Genomic DNA, 9,288 nt, shown 5'->3' with positions numbered 1-9,288 from the left:
TATGAGGTAATCAGAAATAAAGTATTTCCATTTAGGAAATGCTTCCATTTAGGTTTAGACTTCTCAATATCACTGGGAACTAAAGAGTGAACTATTATGTCTTGAAAGTTTAGTGGGCAGCACCCTTGTGAAAGTCCAATGTGAACTTAAAGCTCTACCTGAAAAGCAAAGACCATCACTGGAATTGAACATGCTCTCTAATCATCACTCTTCCTGAACAACTTTCACATACTTATGATAAAAAACAAGAATTAGCTTTCCTTTCAGCTTACCTTCCTGCACATACCTCAGAAAACTTGCTCAGATAGTCTAACATACAGCTAAAGGGTAGAGGTCATGAGGATGGGGCTGGGCTCCTTTCAGTGGTGGCCAGCAACAGGCCACAGGGTGATTGGTAGAAATGAGAACACAACAGGTTTCACCTGAACTTAAGAATAAGCTTCTTTGAGGGTGCCACAGCACTTGAGCAGGCTGCCCAGAGAGGTTGTGGAGTCTCCTCTGGATAAATTCAAAACCTGCTGGGCATGCTCCTGTGCAACCTGCTCTAGGTAACCCTGCTGTAGCAGTTAGGTTTGACTGGAGGATGTTGAAAGGTCCCTTCCAACCCCTACCATTCTGTGATTTTACAGCTCATGTGGCCTCTCTGCTGTCTACAGACAGCTGGACATCCTTGCCCTTGTTTAGAATCAGGCATAAAGGCAGGTAAAAAACACAGACAGGTTACATCATTGGCATGCAAAAGTGTGTTGCTCATTGTTACATATCCTGACTCACCTCACCTGTGTTAGGAGGAACTCTGAGCAACGTGATCTAGTTCATAGAATCATAGAATGGTTTAGGTTGGAAGGCACCTCAAAAATCATCTACTTCCAACCCCCCTCCATAGGCAGGGACACCTCCCATTAGAACTTACTAAAGATGTCCCTGCTTACTGCAGATGACTAAATGACCTTTTTAATATCCCTTCCAAGCCAAACCATTCTATAACTGATTCTGTGATAAGACTGAAAGCCTGACTACAGATCAAATTTGTTCCCCAAGCCAGAGAGCTTTTTATGTGCATTTGGATAATTGCATATGCAAATTTATCATTTTTATTTTTAAGATAGATAGGGAAAATTGCCTATTTGCCCTATTCTATTTCTCAAGGCTGCTTAAAGAAGTTTGGTCAAACAGCTGCTTCGTACTTCCACTGAAGAAATAATGCTGGAATGTAAAGCAAATGCAAAAATCTTCCTTTGCTAACAAAATATTTGATAAAGTAGGTGCAACTGAGAAAAAGGAAGGCTAGAAAAGGAAAGTTGTCTGAGTTGTTTCAGCTAGAAATGACCTCTTAGATCACTGAGTCCAACTGTCAGCCCAAGACCACCATGGCCATTAAACCATGTCCCAAAGTGCCACTGCAAAAGGTGCTCCTTAGAGTGGGAGAAAGAATATACTTAGAAAATATATATTACCCTGGAAGGGAAGAGGGCAGCTAAGGAAGGACCAAAGTATTGTTTTGTTAAAATTATCTGTCCAATGAGAGAAACATTTCTTTAAAGAGAAGAAAAAAACCCAATATTTTATAGGAAAAATAAGCAATTTTTAATTGAAAACAGTATAAAGATATATTTTATCTTCACTGCAGACACTGGCTCCATGAGATTATGCATTTTAAACAACTCCTGACACTCTCATTATTAAATACATTTTAGCCTACATGATGTCAGCTTCTTCAAAGACATTAACATTTAGTTAAACTAAAATTGAGTTAAGAAATAAGCTGCCAACATGCTCTTATTCAGAGCAACTGATCAGAAATGTCCTTTTCAACAACACAAAGTGACTTTCCCCCCCATCCACCCACCCACACTCTCTCTCTCTCTCTCTCTCTATATATATATATATATATATGAGTCCACAATCTAAGTGTTCCAGTAGTATGAAGAAGAATTGGACTCAGCTTTTCTCAGAGGAACAGCAGTCAGCAAAAGCCTCTTAGTCCTCCTAGCCTGAGGAATGTGTGTCTCTAACAGATTGCCAGGAAAGATTAACTGCCGCAGGTAGCACAGCTGCTGGTTCAAACAATTTTGATCTTTTTATATCTTGTGCTCATTCTGTTTCCACATGGAATTGGTCTGCTTGTTATGGAGAGCCGCAGGTAGCACAGCTGCTGGTTCAAAAGACTCTGGTCCCCTCATATCTTCTGTGCATTGTTTCTGCATAGAACTGGCCCAGTTGTTTCGGAGAGCCTCAAGGAAACCACTTTACAAAATAGTTTGCTAACCTTTTCAAGGAGTGAAATATGCTCCTACTCTCTGTCTCTTTTTTTTTGTTGTTGTGCCTTTGTAGTGGAAAAGCTTGTTCATCAAAACCAGTATTTACTGTAGTTTCTTTGCATAGATTTTCCTAGGAGAGTAAAAGGATATATCCTTTAAAAAGACCAGTTTGAGGGGGAAAAGTAAGTAGAGAAACCACTGTGCGTAACCATTTCTCAGTTGGTACAGAGTCTGTGCGCTACACTCCAGGTTTTCAGCTGGGTTTATGGGTAGGATGATGCATTTAACCCAAGCAGCCATTTAGAAGGTGGGTGACTAGCATAAATTGTCATCTAGTGACAAGAGAAACAGGCAGCTACATAATCACCCATCTTGAAAAAGATTGATAAATGGGATTAATTTCCCTTGTGACATGTCTATCTCCCTTCTCCTGCTGGTTTTAAATATCTCAAAGTGAAAGGCCCAACTTTTAAATAGCTAAAGTTACATGAGATATGTCACCCATTAGTGACTCAGAAACCAAAGCCACATTCTCACAGCTGTGCTCTTGTACTAAGGAGCCTGGATGCCACTGATTGTCCAGTGGCTTTTAAAAGCATACACGGGTGCAGAGACAACTAGAGTGGCATCGAGTAAGCTTTATTATCATGACGAGAAGGTTGCACAACTTGGTTATAGTGTCAAGTTAAGTCCTACACCACTGGACAACCTTACAAGTTCAGTGTGCTTTTTTGGGAATCTCTGAACCTTATTCTGTTGTTCTGTGGAGGTATGGGAAAAATACTTATATCAGCTGCAAAAGTTTACCCAGGGAAGTTGTGGATGCCCTCTCCCTGGATGTTTTCAAGGGCAGGTTGGATGAAACATTGAGCAACCTGATCTGGTGGAAGGTATCATTGTGGCCTTTCAGTACCTGAAAGGGGCCTACCAAAAAGCTGAGGAGGGAATTTTTAGGATATCAGGTACTGACAGGACTAGGGGGAATGGAGCAAAGCTGGAGGTGAGGAAATTCAGACTGGACGTGAGGAGGAAGTTCTTCACCATGAGGGTGGTGAGAGCCTGGAATGGGTTGCCCAGGGAGGTGGTTGAGGCCTGGTCCCTGGAGGTGTTTAAGGCCAGGCTGGATGGGGCTCTGGCCAGCCTGATCTAGTGTGAGGTGTCCCTGGCCATGGCAGGAAGGTTGGAACTAGATGATCCTTGTGGTCCCTTCCAACTCTGACTGTTTCTATGATGTTTTTGCCCAAGGCAGAGGGGTTGGAACTAGGTGATCTTTAAGGTCACTCCCAACCCAAACCATTTCATGATTCGTGAAGGTGCAACTTAAGTTTTCATTTACAAAAACTACCAGTATACAGAAGAGCTAATCATGGTGTAAATAGCCTGCCAGCTTCTTTGGGAGCTGGCAGAATAAGGAAAGGTGGTCTCAAAGGAGTGAAGATGATGCAGAAAAGAAAGTCTTCTTCTAGTTATTAAGATAAAGTTTTAGTGTGTTCAGGAGAATTACATGTATATTTCTCATTTATTGAGCATCAGGTATGCAGCCTCAGATACTATTCCCATAGCTTAATCATTGCTATGGGCATGCTACTACTGCTTAGTACCTGATGAGAATAAATACAAAAGGATCATGCTTTAAAAAATAAATCAAAGAAGAGGCTATTTTGGGGCAGTAGAGAGAAAATGGCTAATGAGGAAAGTATGCCAGTGATGCCTCCTCAGTTGAAGGAAGTATTTTCCTCCTCTTCAGGGCATTTTGCATGTTCTTTTCTAGTCTCCACTAACTGTGCAGATGCTAATGACTACCTTTTATTTTTTTCCCCCAGATCTCTCTTCCTAATGTTTTTCAGGCACTACTCTTCAAAAGTTCCAGAAGCATGAAACATCAGCAAAATATTCCACTTGCAGACAGAACAATAGCGAAGACAAAAAAAGGAACTACAATAAACATCTGCTACAGACCCTAAGGACTGAAGAGAGCAAAAGGAAAACAAACCAAAAATACTGGGCCAAGTATTAAAGATTTCGGGACAAGAAGATAATTTGCTCAAGGGGGATTACAACAAACTGGACATCTGTTGGGTAAGAAATACAGGAAAGTGCAAAGCATCAAAGAGATTCTGTAATTAGCTAAAGGATATCTTCATGATCTGGAAAGGAGAAGATCCAATCATGAGAGAAGCCATACTAAGTTAGCTTATTCTCAGCTAGTGGGATTTGAAAACATTAATGTATCTGATAATCACCTGCTGATCAATACTTAAAGGGTGGGTGTCAGGATGATGATGCCACTGTCTTTTCAGTGGTGCCCAATGACAGAGCAAAAGGTAATGGGCACAAACTTGAGCATAGGAAGTTATATCTAAAACTGAGGAGGAACTTGTTTATTTTTGGGTGATAAAGCACCAGAACAGGCTGCCCAGAGTGGTAATGGAATCTTCTTATCTGGAGTTATTCAAAACCCACCTGGATACCATCCTGTGTAACTTACAGTGGCAGGGATGTTGAACTAGATGATCTGCAGATGTCCATTCCAACTTCTACTGTTCTGTGATTCTGTGCACTGATAAAGGGCCACCTCTGCTTGTAAAAGAGTGAGGAAAAAAAACCCAAATCATTAAAGGGTCAACAGAATAATAAATAGCATTGTATGACTTTAAAAGCAAGTGTCCAGATCCCTATGGCCTCTATAAAGTAACAGAAGATCACTTTTTATCTCCTAGTTCAGATGCTATTATAAGTGAATTCCTGTATTCTGAGCTTCTTGCCCCTCATCTAGGCTTTCTCCTATGCTAGTCTATGCCTGGTCTGTCTTTCTGCTTTTCCCAGTTTGTGTTGTTTCTATCAACAGCTTGTTTTCCAGTTTTCTTGCCCAGCATGTCCCTCCTTTTTTCCTAATCCTGTATTTTTGCTTTAATAGATCTTGTTTCTCATTCTCACTTTCTCTACATCTACATTTTTGTCTTGTACTTGCCTATGTTTCCTTTGCATCATTAAGATGTTGTCTTCCAATTAGGTGCCATAAACTCTCTTGTTTTGCTCTTTATCAACCCAGAACATTTAAATACCCCTGAAACACAGATCAGATGCTTAGAACTTTCAGCTTAGGGCTGAAGACTACTCAGGTGATTTTGAAGAAAATGGAGGCACAGTTTAGTAAATGATATTTTAGTCAGTGCCATGGTCTGTGAGAAGCTTGGACATGCTAAATGGTTTTGTTGCACACCAGGAGGTAAAACCAGTAGAATCAAAGAATCACAGAATCAACCAGGTTGGAAGAGACCTCCAAGATCAGCCAGTCCAACCTAGCACCCAGCCCTAGCCAGTCAACTAGATCATGGCACCAAGTGCCTCATCCAGGCTTTTCTTGAACACCTCCAGGGACAGTGCCTCCACCACCTCCCTGGGCAGTCCATTCCAATGCCAATCACTCTCTCTGTGAAGAACTTCCTCCTAACATCCAGCCCATACTTCCCCTGGCACAACTTGAGACTGTGTCCCCTTGTTCTGTTGCTGGTTGTCTGGGAGAAGAGACCAACCCCCACCTGGCTACAATGTCCCTTCAGGTAGTTGTAGACAGCAATGAGGTCAGTAAAGTAGCTTATGACTATGTAGTCTTCACATTTTTGTGTTCTTATAGTTTAGCCACAGTTTGGTCAAGTTCACGAAGATTAAAGGAGGAAAATACATAATATAGAAGGTCTCATGCCAAATGTCAGCTTTCTACTTCAAGTCTTAGAGGCACTGCAGCTATACAGAGAAAAGCTTGCCAGCTTTATTACGTTTGGCCAACTGATGTATTTTTCCTCAACTCACACATCAAAGAGAGTTGAACAATTTTCAGTGAAGCTTTCCCAAAACACACACCCTAGGCTGATGTAAAAAACTCCACCACAAGTGTTAAGGGTTGGCAATTTTTAATAAAGCTCTAACTAGATTTGATTACCAGCCTGGTTCCAGTTAGTATTGATGAGGATTCTGCTTTTCAGAAAGCATATTGCAGTTAAAAAAAATTACATTCTCTCTACCTGTGAAGGTATAAACCAGGAGCTTTTTGTGGAGTTTTATATGAGCATATCTGTGTGTATACATTTATTTTACAGTGCAAGAAGTGCATCTGTAGTGACCACAGGGACAGTGCAGAAAAATCCAAACTAAATTTAAAGTATATTAGTTGAAGGACTGGCAGCAGCCCAACTGATAGCACCAGATCATTTACCAGATAAATTACTAGAGATGATGACAAGAGAGTTCTCTACTGTGTGGCCAGTAGGACAAGGGAGGTTATTCTTCCCCTGTACTCAACACCGGTCAGGCCACACCTTGAGTCCTGTGTCCAGTTCTGGGCCCCTCAATTCAAGAGAGATGTTGAGGTGCTGGAATGTGTCACTTATTTTGCAACCACATAGAATCCACATAGAATCAACCAGGTTGGAAGAGACCTCCAAGATCATCTAGTCCAACCTATCCCCCAGCCCTAACCAATCAACTAGACCATGGTGAGGGGCCTGGAGCACAAACCCTATGAGAAGAGGCTGAGGGAGCTGGAGGTGTTTAGCTTGGAGAAGAGGAGGCTCAGGGGTGACCTCGTTGCTATCTACAACTACCTGAAAGGAGGCTGTAGCCAGGTGGGGGTTGGTCTCTTCTCCCAGAGAAGCAACAACAGAACAAGGGGACACAGTCTCAAGTTGTGCCAGGGGAAGTCTAGGCTGGATGCTAGGAGTAGGTTCTTGCCGTAGAGAGTGATTGGCATTGGAATGGGCTGCCCAGGGAGGTGGTGGAGTCACCATCCCTGGAGGTGTTCAAGAAAAGACTGTCTGAGGCACTTAGTGCCATGGTCTAGTTGACTGGATAGGGCTGTGTGCTAGGTTGGACTGGATGATCTTGGAGGTCTCTTCCAACCTGGTTGATTCTATGATAATGAGAACAACAGTAAAGTCTTGATCCAAAATGTCTAAATGAAGGAAAGGATAACCAGACAGAAAAGCAGAAAAAAACTTCACTGAAAAACTGCATCTGAACTGATCTCTTCAGACTATTTTATCAGGGTAGTAGGACAGAACATACTATTTTTTTCCTTATTTTTGTAATAGGTACATCTTGAGAGGTTCAAATCATTTATAAATGCAGCCATTCAGAGTTTTAGAGATCAGATCCTGCCCAGATTATTTACAGTGAAAAGGACTTTTGTTTCTTGAGCTGCTTCTGAAAAATCATTGGAATCACTGCCCAGAGAAGAAAATATGCAGAAAAGTAAAGCTGACAGAATCTGGCCTTGCCAATTGCTAATTTAAGACCCAAATCAATTTTAGTGTAAGCTATTAATTTAAGTAGTACTACTTTAAGCAAGACTATATTGTTGATGTTATTAACCTTTCATCAGACCTTTGAGAAAAGAAGAAAATCTGAAGTTGCACAGTAATTGGAAGATTACCTTATGAACCTCATAAAAGAAATCAATTTCAACAACAACCTATCATCCACTGGAGGGGCTGCTGAGGTTCCAGTTAGTCCTCATGTAATTGAAAGGATTTGGCCATGATTGAAGCATAAATTATCTGGATATTTTTGGTAAGAAGCCTGGCTAAGTCCTCTGGGGAATTAATTCTCCTCTGATGGGTAAAATGACAAAGTCCTGTGTTACATTTCAAGAACCTTATTCCTGAGGTTCATTCATCTTACTGCAAAGAAGGAGCAACATACAATGTATTTGCTGCCCCTTGCTGAAAACTCCTTCTTAGCAATCTGCTGCATGAAAAGTGATAACATTACTCATCTAACACGTTTCTTCTACACTCACACTAAAGCCAACCCAACAAAAAATCCAACAACCAAAACAAAAAACCCACAAAAAAGCCCTCAAAATAAAACAAATAAAACCCAAATCAAACCAAACAACAACAACAAAACCCCAACCAAAACCAACCAAAAAACCCTAAACCCACCCAAAATTCTGCTTCTTAATAATTAGAGGAGTTTAAATATATATATATAAAAAATATGTCACTTCAGATTGTAAGACCTACCTGTCACCTTTGTGCCCTGAGCAGTCATAAAAACTCTGGAGTAAATTCATCTTTGTCAGTATAGTGATGTCTCTGTACAATCTTGTGGAAAGGTCATGTGTGTTAAAGATGAAAAAGATGGCTTCAGTCCTGTGCAGCTATATTTTGGTCAAATGAAAAGTGACCTTGCTGCAAGGTCAGGGCTGAAAAGCTCACCTTTGGTTAGATACTTTTGCACGTGTGGGGTGCACTGGCACTTTACCTTCCTATGTCTTTTAAAGAAATAAATGCTTAACCACATGGGACCTTAATCTCTCCCCACTCAAAATTTCATCCTACAAAGCACATATCCATAATCTTGATGTCTAATTCTACTCTAAATTCAAGTAGGTTGACTTCTCTCCAGACAACTGCACTAAAGCTGATGGAGATATAGCTGGTTTAAACCAAATTTCATTCAAATCCTTCAACAGATTGGAGACAAAGACTTCCCAGGGAGGTGGTGGAGTCACCGTCCCTGGAGGTGTTCAAGAAAAGCCTGCATGAGGCACTTAGTGCCATGGTCTAGTTGAGTGGCTAGGGCTGGGTGCTAGGTTGGACTGGATGATCTTGGAGGTCTCTTCCAACCTGGTTGATTCTGTGATTCTATGATTTAGGATATGTAATCATAGTCTCTCACATTTAGACACTACTTTTTTTTTCAGTCTAAGTTCGATCAACTTAATTGGAGTGTCACTAAATTTACTCTAGCATGAGTAAAGGTCAGCATCAGAAGATTTATTTAATAAGGTTAAACAATACCTAACAGCAGGGAAAACATTCTTTTCCTTAGAGGTATCTTCCAAAGCTTCCTTTATCTTTGGAGAGTGAGAATGAAAAAAGTCCCTTTTGATGTTTTTGTGGCAGATACGTTTGAACTCAACTGGGAGTTATAACTTTGAGGGTGGAATTAAGAGGAAAATTCCTATTTTGATTTATATCCAGGTATCAGAACAGATAGAAGAAGTAGCTCTTTCTGGGCATTT

General features: G+C 40.9%; 1 long non-coding RNA gene across 2 annotated transcripts in view; it reads right to left on the bottom strand.

The window, feature by feature from the left end:
• Positions 1–1,929: 1,929 nt before the first annotated feature.
• The window catches only part of LOC135178299 (uncharacterized), a 28,565-nt gene continuing 21,206 nt past the window's right edge, over positions 1,930–9,288 (bottom strand). For both annotated transcript variants that reach the window (XR_010303460.1, XR_010303461.1), the window contains exons 4-5: positions 4,725–4,838; positions 1,930–2,391 (exon numbers count right to left, since the gene is read on the bottom strand). This is a non-coding gene — a long non-coding RNA (uncharacterized LOC135178299). The remainder of the gene's footprint in view (positions 2,392–4,724; positions 4,839–9,288) is intronic.

Source organism: Pogoniulus pusillus, chromosome 9, assembly GCF_015220805.1.
Source record: "Pogoniulus pusillus isolate bPogPus1 chromosome 9, bPogPus1.pri, whole genome shotgun sequence".
Taxonomy (NCBI): Eukaryota; Metazoa; Chordata; class Aves; order Piciformes; family Lybiidae; genus Pogoniulus; species Pogoniulus pusillus.
This window is presented reverse-complemented; position numbering and strand designations above follow the sequence as displayed.